Genomic DNA, 9773 nt, shown 5'->3' with positions numbered 1-9773 from the left:
TCCTCCTCCTCCCCCTCCTCCTCCTCCTCCTCCTTCTTTTGTTCTAGAGCTTTCACCTGTGCTGTTAAGCTGCTGGTGTATGCTCTCTCCAGTTTCTTTTTAGAGGCACTCAGATCTATGAGTTGTCTTCTTAAGACTGCTTTCATTGTGTCCCATAAGTTTGGGTATGTTGTGCCTTCATTTTCATTGAATTCTAAAAAGTCTTCAATTTCTTTCTTTATTTCTTTCCTAACCAAGTTATCACTAAATAGATAGTTGCTCAACTTCCACGTGTAGGTGGGATTGCTTTTTTTTTTTTTTTTTTTTTTTTTTTTTGCTATTGAAGACCAGTCTTATTCTGTGGTGATCCAATAGGATAGATGGTATTACTCTTATATCTGTTAATGTTTGTTTTGTTTCTGAGCATATGGTCAATGTTGGAGAAGGTACCATGAAGTGCTGAGAAAAAGATATATTATTTTGTTTTAGGGTGAAGTGTTCTGAAGATTTGTAAAATCCATTTAGTTCATAACTTCTTTTAGTTTCAATGCATCTCTGCTTAGTTTCTGTTTCCATGATCTGTCTATTGATGAGAGTAGGGTGTTGAAATCTCTTACTCTTATTGTGTGAGGTTCAATATGTGTTTTGAGCTTTAGTAGCATTTTTCTTACAAATGTGGATGTCCTTGCATTTGGGGCATAGATGTTCAGAATTGAGAGTTCATCCTGGTGAATTTTTTCTTTTATAAGTATGTGACCTTCTCCATCTTTTCTGATAACTTTTGGTTGAAAGTGTATTTGGTTGTATATTAGGATGGCTACTCTAGCTTGCTTCTTGGGACCATTTGCTTAGAAAAGTTTTTCCCATCTTTTTACTTTGAGGGAATGTCTGTCTTTGACTTTGAGGTTTGTTTCCTGTATGCAGCCAAATGCTGGATCCTGTTTACATATACAGTCTGTTAGCCTATGTCTTTTTATTGGGGACTTGAATCCATTGATGTTGAGAGATATTAGAGACCAATGATCATTGCTTCCTGTTATTAAGAGTTGGAATTACATTTGTTGTGAAAAGCTTAATTTCTTGCTTTTTCTTGGGTATAGTTTCCTTCCTTGTGTTAGACTTTTCCTTATATTATCCTCTGTATGGCTGGATTAGAAGAAAGATATTGTTTAAATATGGTTTTGTCTTGGAAAACTCTGGTTTCTCTGCCTATGGTAATTGCTAGTTTTGTTGGGCATAGTAGCCTGGACTGGTAGTTTTGATCTCTTAAGATTTGTATGACATCTTTCCAGGCTCTTCTGGCTTTTATATTCTCTGTTGAGAAGTCTGGTGTAATTCTGATAGGTCTGCCTTTATATGTTACTTGACCTTTTCCCTTACTGCTTTCAGTATTTTTTCTTTGTCCTGTGCATTTGGTGTTTTAATTATTATTTGAAGAGAGGACTTTCTTTTCTTGTTCCATCTGTTTGGTGTTCTGTATCCTTCTTTTATGTTTATGGGCATTTTTTTCTTTAGGCTAGGGAAGTTTTCTTCTATAAATTTGTTGAAGATGATATTTGCTGGCCGTTTGAGTTGGGAATCCTCACCTTCTTCAGTACCTATTATTCTCAGGTTTTGTCTTTTCATTGTGTTCTGGATTTCTTAAATGTTTTGAGATAGGGGCTTTTTACTTTTTGTATTTTCTTTGACTGTTGTGTCTGTGTCTTGTGTTGTATCTTCCGCTGCTGAAATTCTCTCTTCTATCTCTTGTATTCTGTTGATGATGCTTGCATCTGTGACTCCTGATGTCTTTCCTAGGTTTTTCCATCTCCAAGACTTTCTCCCTTTGAGTTTTCTTTAATAACTCTACTTCCATTTTTAGATCCTGGATGGTTTTGTTCAATTCCTTCACCTGTTGATTGTTTTCTCCTGTATTTCTTTAAGGGATTTATGCATTTCCTCTGTAAGGGCTTCTACTTGTGTTCTTTTGAATTTCTTTAAGGGAGTTATTTATGTCCTTCTTAAAGTCTTCTCTCTATTATATTCATGAAATGAGAGTTTAGATCTGAATCTCTCTCTCTCTCTCTCTCTCTCTCTCTCTCTCTCTCTCTTTTCTTTTCTTTTTTTGTTTTTTCGAGACAGGGTTTCTGAATCTAGTTTTAAGGGTATGTTTGGGTTCCAGGACTTGCTGTGGTGGGAGAACTAGGTTCTGATGTTGCCTAGTCAAATTGGTTTCTGTTGCTTATGTTCTCATGCGTGCCTCTCGCCATCTGGTTATCTCTGGTGTTATCTGTCCTCCCTGTCTCTGATTGGAGCCTGTCCTTCCAGTGATCCTGTGATGCTGGGAAGTCAAGCTGGGGGGTGATTTGCCACTAGTGTGTGTGCTCTGTAGGATTAGATCTCTGGTTCCATCAGGCACAGGTGGGAGCTGGAAGGCCCCCTGGTATCTGGCTCGGTGGGAATGTGCTTCCCTGGGTCCCAGAGATCCCATTTAAGAGCTCACCTAGGAATCTGGATGTGTCTGAATATCTAGGTGGTCAAGCTGCAACTTGGGTATGTGCTATGAGGGATCGGGTCCAGTGCTGGGTCTCTGCTAACTTTTCAACCTCTAATGCAGTAATCTATACTTATAATTTTGCAAAAGCAGATTTACACACTCAGGAACTTTTACTTTCACATGGATAATACTTAAGTATAAGTAATCACTCTGTAATTTATTCTTTTCTCTTTCAATGAAATATATATTTTTTATTATCTTTCTATAAAATATTCCTCTTTTATACTCCTTCATTGCTGGTGGGATTGCAAGCTGGTAAAATCACTCTGGAAATCAGTTTGGCAGTTACTCTGGAAATTGGACATTGTACTACCAGCTATACTACTCCTGGGCATATACCTAGAAGATGCTCCAACATGTAATAAGAACACATGCTGTACTATGTTCATATAGTAGCCTTATTCATAATAACCAGAAATTGGAAACCACCCAGATGTCCCTCAACAGAGGAATGGATACAGAAATTGTGGTACAACTACACAATGGAGTACTACTCAGCTATTACAAACAATGCATTTATGAAATTCTTAGGGAAATGGATGGATCTGAAGAATATCATCCTGAGTGAGGCAACCCAGTCACAAAAGAACACACGTGGTATACACTCACTGTTAAGTGGATATTAGCCCAGAAGCTCAGAATACCCAAAATAGAATCCACAAACCACAAGAAACTCAAGAAGAAGGAAGACCAAAGTGTGGATACTTTGTTCCTTCTTAAGAAAAGGAACAAAATACCCATGGAAGGAGTTGCAGAGACAAACAATGGAGCAGAGACTGAAGGAAGGACAATCCAGAGACTGCTCCACCTGGGAATCCTTCCCATATTCAATCATCAAATCCAGATACTATTGTGGATGCCAGCAAGTGCTGGCTGACAGGAGCCTGATATAGCTGTCTCCTTAGAGGCTCTGACAGTACCCGACTAATACAGAAGTAGAGGCTCACAGCCATCCATTAGACTGAGCACAGGGTCCCCAATGAAGGAGCCAGAGAAAGGACCCAATGAGCTGAAGCGTTTGCAGCCCCTTAGGACGAACAACAATATGAACTAATTAGTACTCTCAGAGTTCCCAGGGACTAAACCACTAAACCAAAGAATACACATAGTGGGACTAACACTGCTCCAGCAGTGTTATCTCCTTGCTTCAGCTCAGCCATCGGACTCTGGCAGTCTCTGCTTGGAGGCTACCACCTGAGGAGCTAAGACAAAAGCTTTCTACAGACTGTCAATTCTTCCTTGAAGCAGCTGCCTGGAAATTCACGCTGAGATATGGACATGCCTACCACCTGGAGACCTTCTGAGTTGCTGGGGACTTCAGCACCTGACTTCTTCTGCAGTGTTTATGTTATGCAAATATCATGTAACCTAGAGATTCGGTTTCGGTTTTTTGTGTACCTATATATATTCTGGATATTCTAAGTAAAGATTGAAGCCTTGATTGGGACGCAACTTGGCTTTGTGTTTTCTCTTGCATCTCAAACCCTATATTTCAGGTGCTTTGGTCCTTCGCCTGAGAGAACCCAAGTTTGTGACACTGCGGGACAGTTTCAGACAAATGGTGCCCGGACTCATGGAATCAGATATGGAGGATAAATAAAGGACACACTGTCAAAAGCAGAGCTCTGCCTAAAGATTCAGAAGAAAAGGATAAAAGGTCGTATACCATTCTACACACTAGGTAATTTTGATGCTAGCGATGGCCTTATTTTCATATTGTAGAAGTATGACCATGTAAGAAGGGTACAAGGCTAGGCTGAGTTGGTGCTGACCTGGTGTTCATTTCACCTAGGGGTTGTGACAATGAAGATGGGTTTGAACGAATCAAAAGCAGCAATACAGAATGAAGATAAGTTGCTTCAGGCAAGAGGCATCTGGGTAGAAAAAGATGCATTGAAAGATCTCTCAGATGAGATAGAATCTTGTTGGCCATGGCTTCAAGAAGTAAGAGTGTTAAATATAAAGACTTGGGAAAAAATTGGAAGAGCTCTGAGAAATAATAAGGAAGACAGATTCACGCTCTGCCTTTGGGCACTTATACAGGAGAGCATAGAGGAGAGAGATAGAGAGTCACAAAGCGAATTGGGCTCACAGGACTCGGAGAGCACAGATATGGAAAGTGAAGAGAGTCAAAATACTTCCTCAGAAAGCAGATCTACTAGGTCTCGTGGAGAGGAGTGGCGTTCATACGCATCATCTGCTCCCTCTATGTCCACAATCATATCATCTGCTCCTTCTATGCCTATTATGATAGGAGAGAAGGCTCAGAGAGATTTATAATTAAGTAAATTGGAGTTTGAAATCAAGTTACAGAAATTGAATAATGAGTTGAGTGAGCTAAAGGCAGTATCAAGCAAAAGAAAGGACAGCAATCTAGAGACAGGCCATTCGCCTTTAGAGAGAGCAATTAATCAGGCTCTTGAAAATGGGCAGGACACTTTGGGAGTGCTAGTGTTTCCAGTAGTGGAAAGGCTTGATCAGCAAAACGAGAGATATAGACAATATCAGACCTTAGAATTCAAGGTGTATTAGGATTGCAAGAAAGGACCTATACAGGTTTTTTACTGGTCACCTAAAATTTTACTATTGAGAAAGAGAAACCTGTGTACACGAATTTCACTGGCTTTTGAGTAAGATCACAGACCAGGCTACCACCATGTAAGCTGCTAAAACAGCCAGAATAGGAAAACAATGGTGTGCATCTTAAAGAAAGAAGTAGAAGAGCTTTAGAAATTCTTGAAATAAATGAAAAGACCACCAAAAAGGGGCAAAGAAGACAGGTAAGCAGAACATACACTCAGGAGTGCAGCTCCCTAGTGGGTACCTCCTACCCTAAGGCAAGCCCACATCTATCAAAGGCCCCCCAATTATTTTGTATGTATGTATGTATGTATGTATGTATGTATGTATTATTTTACTTATTCACTTTATATCTCACTCACTCACTGTCCCTCACCCCACCAGTCCCTCCCACAAACCTTTCCCCAGACCCCCTTCTATTCTCTTCTGAGTAGATGGGGCCTGCCCTGGGTATCCCTACCCTCTTGATCCTGGCACATGAAGTCTCTGCAAGGCTGGGTCCATCCTAACCCACTGAGGCCAGACAAGGCAGCCTAGCTAGAAGAACATATCCCACAGATAGGCAACAGTTTCTGGGACTTACCGCCTCCATTCCAGTTGTTTGGGTTCCACAAACTAAGCTACACATCTGCTATATATGTGTGGGGAGGTCTAGGTCTAGCCTGTGTATGTTCTTTGGTTAGAGGTTCGCCCTCTGAGAGCCCCAAGGATCCAGGTTAGTTGATTCTATAAACTCCTATGGAGTTCCTATCTCCTTTAGGACCCACAATCCTTCCTCCTATTCTTCCATAATAGTTCCCATCCTCTACCCAGTTTGGCTGTGGGTGTCTGCATCTGTCTGAGTCAGCTGCTGGGTGGACCCTTTCAGACAACAGCCATGATAGACTCCTGTCTGCATGTATAATAGAGTATCTTTAATAGTGTCAAGAATTGGTGTTAGGTTCCAGTTCTTTAACAAGTTTTGGTGAAATGATGATTTCTTTTTTTAGGAAGATTAACAGTGGAAAGAAAGCCCATTTTGTTGGAGGACAGTGTTCAGGGACTATCTTGAGAGAGAATGAATTGCTGAACACCATCATACACAGGGAGCCTAAGTCAGGGACCATGTGGGGCAGTGGACAGTGAGAGGAAGACTAGTAAGGTCAAGCTAAAGGATAGAAGTCCTGGAGACCCTGAAGGAATGGTAGGAGCTTCAACTGTTCCCACCACCAGGTCCCTGTAACTTAGCCACAGCCTCCTCCCACCATCAAGAGATTTGTGGCCATCAGTCATGTAGAGGCTCCAAGCCCTTCCATGTGTAGATGAGGCATCTCTAACATCTCAGACCAAGCCAATGGGAAAAGAAGTATGTTCTATGGTCATGAGGACCCAAAACAGAGTTTTCCATGAAAATGAGGTATCTAGAGGCTCAGAGGGCTTATCAAATAAGCTTCCCTTCCCATACATTCCTCCCTGAAAAAGGTATTTAATCTCTGGCCCACCCTGAAAAGTGGGGTGTGGTTTTACACATCTATTTTCTGCTATGACAATAAATTGTTTGGAACCATGGACTGTTTCTCTTCACCAAGATCCACTGTGGGGAGCCATGAGGAAGGTTTTCGCCTACAGAGCCATAGCCTGATCTCTTGTAGAAGGCCTCTCTGACATCCCAGCCACATCCAACCAGCCACATCCAACAAGATAAGGTCAATAATCCCAATGGGACAAGCTGGAGCTTCCTTTCCCATGCCTTCTCCCCAAACTCGGGCTAGATGCTGTCCCCAGACTGAGAGCTTCTGACACTGTTCTCTGCTCTTCTGCGACTCACAGCGGTGCCTGGTTTTCCAAGAGTCTGAGAAGCCCAAGGCCGGACCTCATCACAAGCCAGCCCTACCTTTCCCACATCTCAGACTGCACTTTCCCACCCCTGCATTGATGCCTTGGTGCTTCCCTACAGCCCAGCGCCCGCCCGAGTGGCTACATGGGATAAGGGCAGGTGGTAGAGCAGATATGAGTCTACAACCCTACAGGAACACTTGTAGGAGAGGGAGCCCCAGTTTTGCCTGCCACCAGTCCCAATTAAAGGAAAATCTAGAGAAACAACCATGCAGAGCAGGAAAGCTCTGACACACTGAAGGGTGCAGGTAGCAGTTGGCATGTCTCAAGCTAGGAAGCACACAGGAAGAGAAAAATGTTCCTTGGTAGTCAAGTATAGATATTATTACAGGAACTAACCCTGAAGTTTAATAGCCTGAGGCCAACAGTGGATCAAACTATAGGGCTTTTACTCACTGATGGGAAGCCCAAGAATTCTGACTTTCCAGTGGTATCCATGACATCCACAATCTCAGTACATCTGGGAGACACCCCTCAATGAAATCAGTAACCCCAAGGAGTACGACTGGGGAATTTCATCAGAGTGAGAAAACCTACCTAGCACCTCGATAGCAAAAATAAGGCCCTCTGCTGTGGATGAAAAATATCACAGAAAAGCCAGTTCATGCAGACACCAGCTGCTTGCTCAATAGAGCCTCAGTAATAACATGAAACCATAGCCAAGAATCCACAACTTCAACCATCTCTTTCATTTCCTGTAAATAAATGGGTGTTTCCAACTTCTGAAGACTCAGACAGTAGTTTCTCCAACATTTCATGCTTTTTCTTTGACCCATGTGATTTTCTTGTACAGAAGTGTATGTTTTGAAATAGAAACCGAAAAGATGCTAGCATTGCTATTCTGTTATATGATCAACAGATTTCAAATTAAAATTCACTAAAGGGATGAATTACATTATCAATTAATTGAGAAATTCATTAAAAAGATGTAATAATTATAAAACATTCCAAATATTGGGGCTTCCAGTTTTATAAAACAAACACCAATGAATATAAAAGGGGCAGATAAAATATTTTGCGATTTCAATGCCACCATTCTCATCTCCAAATAGATCAGCTAAACTAAAATACAGCTAAGAAACTGTGGAATCAAGCTACCTTTTAGGTCAAACATAAACACATAGGAACACACACACACACACACACACACACACACATACACACTCACACAATTTCAAACCAGAATGCACAAAGCTCATAAAAATTTCTCCATTACCATTCTATGCTATAAATCAAGTCATTAAATATAAAAGGAACCATGTTTTATGAAATTATAGTACAATAGAACTAGGAAGTTGAATTGTGGACTCTTGTCACGCCTGTGGTCTCTGGTGTTGCCCAGTCTGTCGTTCCCATGGAAACTTGCTTAACTTCAGAAAGTTTCCTGGGTGATGCAACTTTATGACACTCTTATGTACATGAGTTTAGCTTTGGTGACTGAGAATGAACAGAAAGACTCAAGCAAGTACATATGAGCAGCTCAGATGCGTCTGGACAGAATTAGAACTGTATCCATGATAGAGCAAGCCAGAGCTCCCTGTCATGGTGCAAGCAGGGAAGGACTTTCTGAGGAGGTGGCAGTGGGTTACAGGACAAGAAACAGCTGATGAATTTGGGATTACAGGAGGCACACTGCATGCCGCATGCTTAGGATAGGAATCTTGCCAAGGTCATTGAAGGCATGGCTGTAGTCAAGGTTGAGAAGAGCCATTTGTAATACTCATTCTAGTGGGTCACATTGTGCCTTCTCAGTTGGCCGCCTGCATTATCCTCATCTCTTCCCTTGAAATGTCACAGCTTCTAGCAGCTTAGTTCTTAGCTTTCTCATTTACTATCTTCATTCTCTTCTCAGTCAGGGTCACGACTTTGTAAACATAGATAAAAAATGGCTCTTGTCTAAAATGAGTAAGACACAAATTGTTTGTGGCTCTGGGTGGCAGTACAGAGTTAGTTATACCCAATACTGGGCTCAAATGAGGTAACTGCTTCTTGAAGTTTCATCGTAATAGGACAAATGAAATCCACAGTTTGAGGTATTTTCAAATACTTGTGGCTGAAATGGAACTATAGGTATCTGTCTAATAAAGCTTGAGTGTCTAATTGGCTACTTGATTATGTTCACAATCAGACTCTGTTTTCCAAACTCAGCCTTCCTACAGACTCTCAGTGAAGAATGGTGCTAATAACTTAGGCCACAAGGTATGCACTGGCCTTGTTCTTTTCTTGCTCATATTCTATATCCAACCTACTTTAGTAATTCTGAACCAGCCAGTTCTCACTACCTTCATGGCTTCCAACTGCATATAGTCATTATAATTCCCCTGTAGCATATTTCTGCTCCCTTACTATTCTCTACATTGGAAAGTTTACAGTCACTAAAAAGATGACAGTTATCACATCATCACAGGCTCTAGACTGGTGACAGAGAATACCATTATTCTATACAAAACCCTTTATGGTTTCCTAGAGTAAAATAATAAGTTCTTACTGTGACTCAATATGACTCATGAGGTCCTACACCATCTTCACAGGCTGCTACAGTAGAATACCAGAGTTTAAGAAGATAAAAAGATATTTGTTCATTTGTTTGTTTGTTTATCTAAGTAGTTTTGGAGGATGGGAGCTCCAGAATCAGGGTCGTGCTGATTTGTCCCATAGTACAGAACTTCTTCCGGAATTCTTGCTTTGTCCTGCTGTGGTACAGAGCAAGGTCTGATCTTGTTTATTTCATGTATAAGGGCACTATTCCTACTTTCAAAGAGCATCACATTGGAGATGGATTTTAACACCCTGATTTTGGGAG

Source organism: Mastomys coucha, unplaced genomic scaffold, assembly GCF_008632895.1.
Source record: "Mastomys coucha isolate ucsf_1 unplaced genomic scaffold, UCSF_Mcou_1 pScaffold7, whole genome shotgun sequence".
NCBI lineage: Eukaryota > Metazoa > Chordata > Mammalia > Rodentia > Muridae > Mastomys > Mastomys coucha.
Note: the sequence above shows the minus strand (reverse complement) of the source record.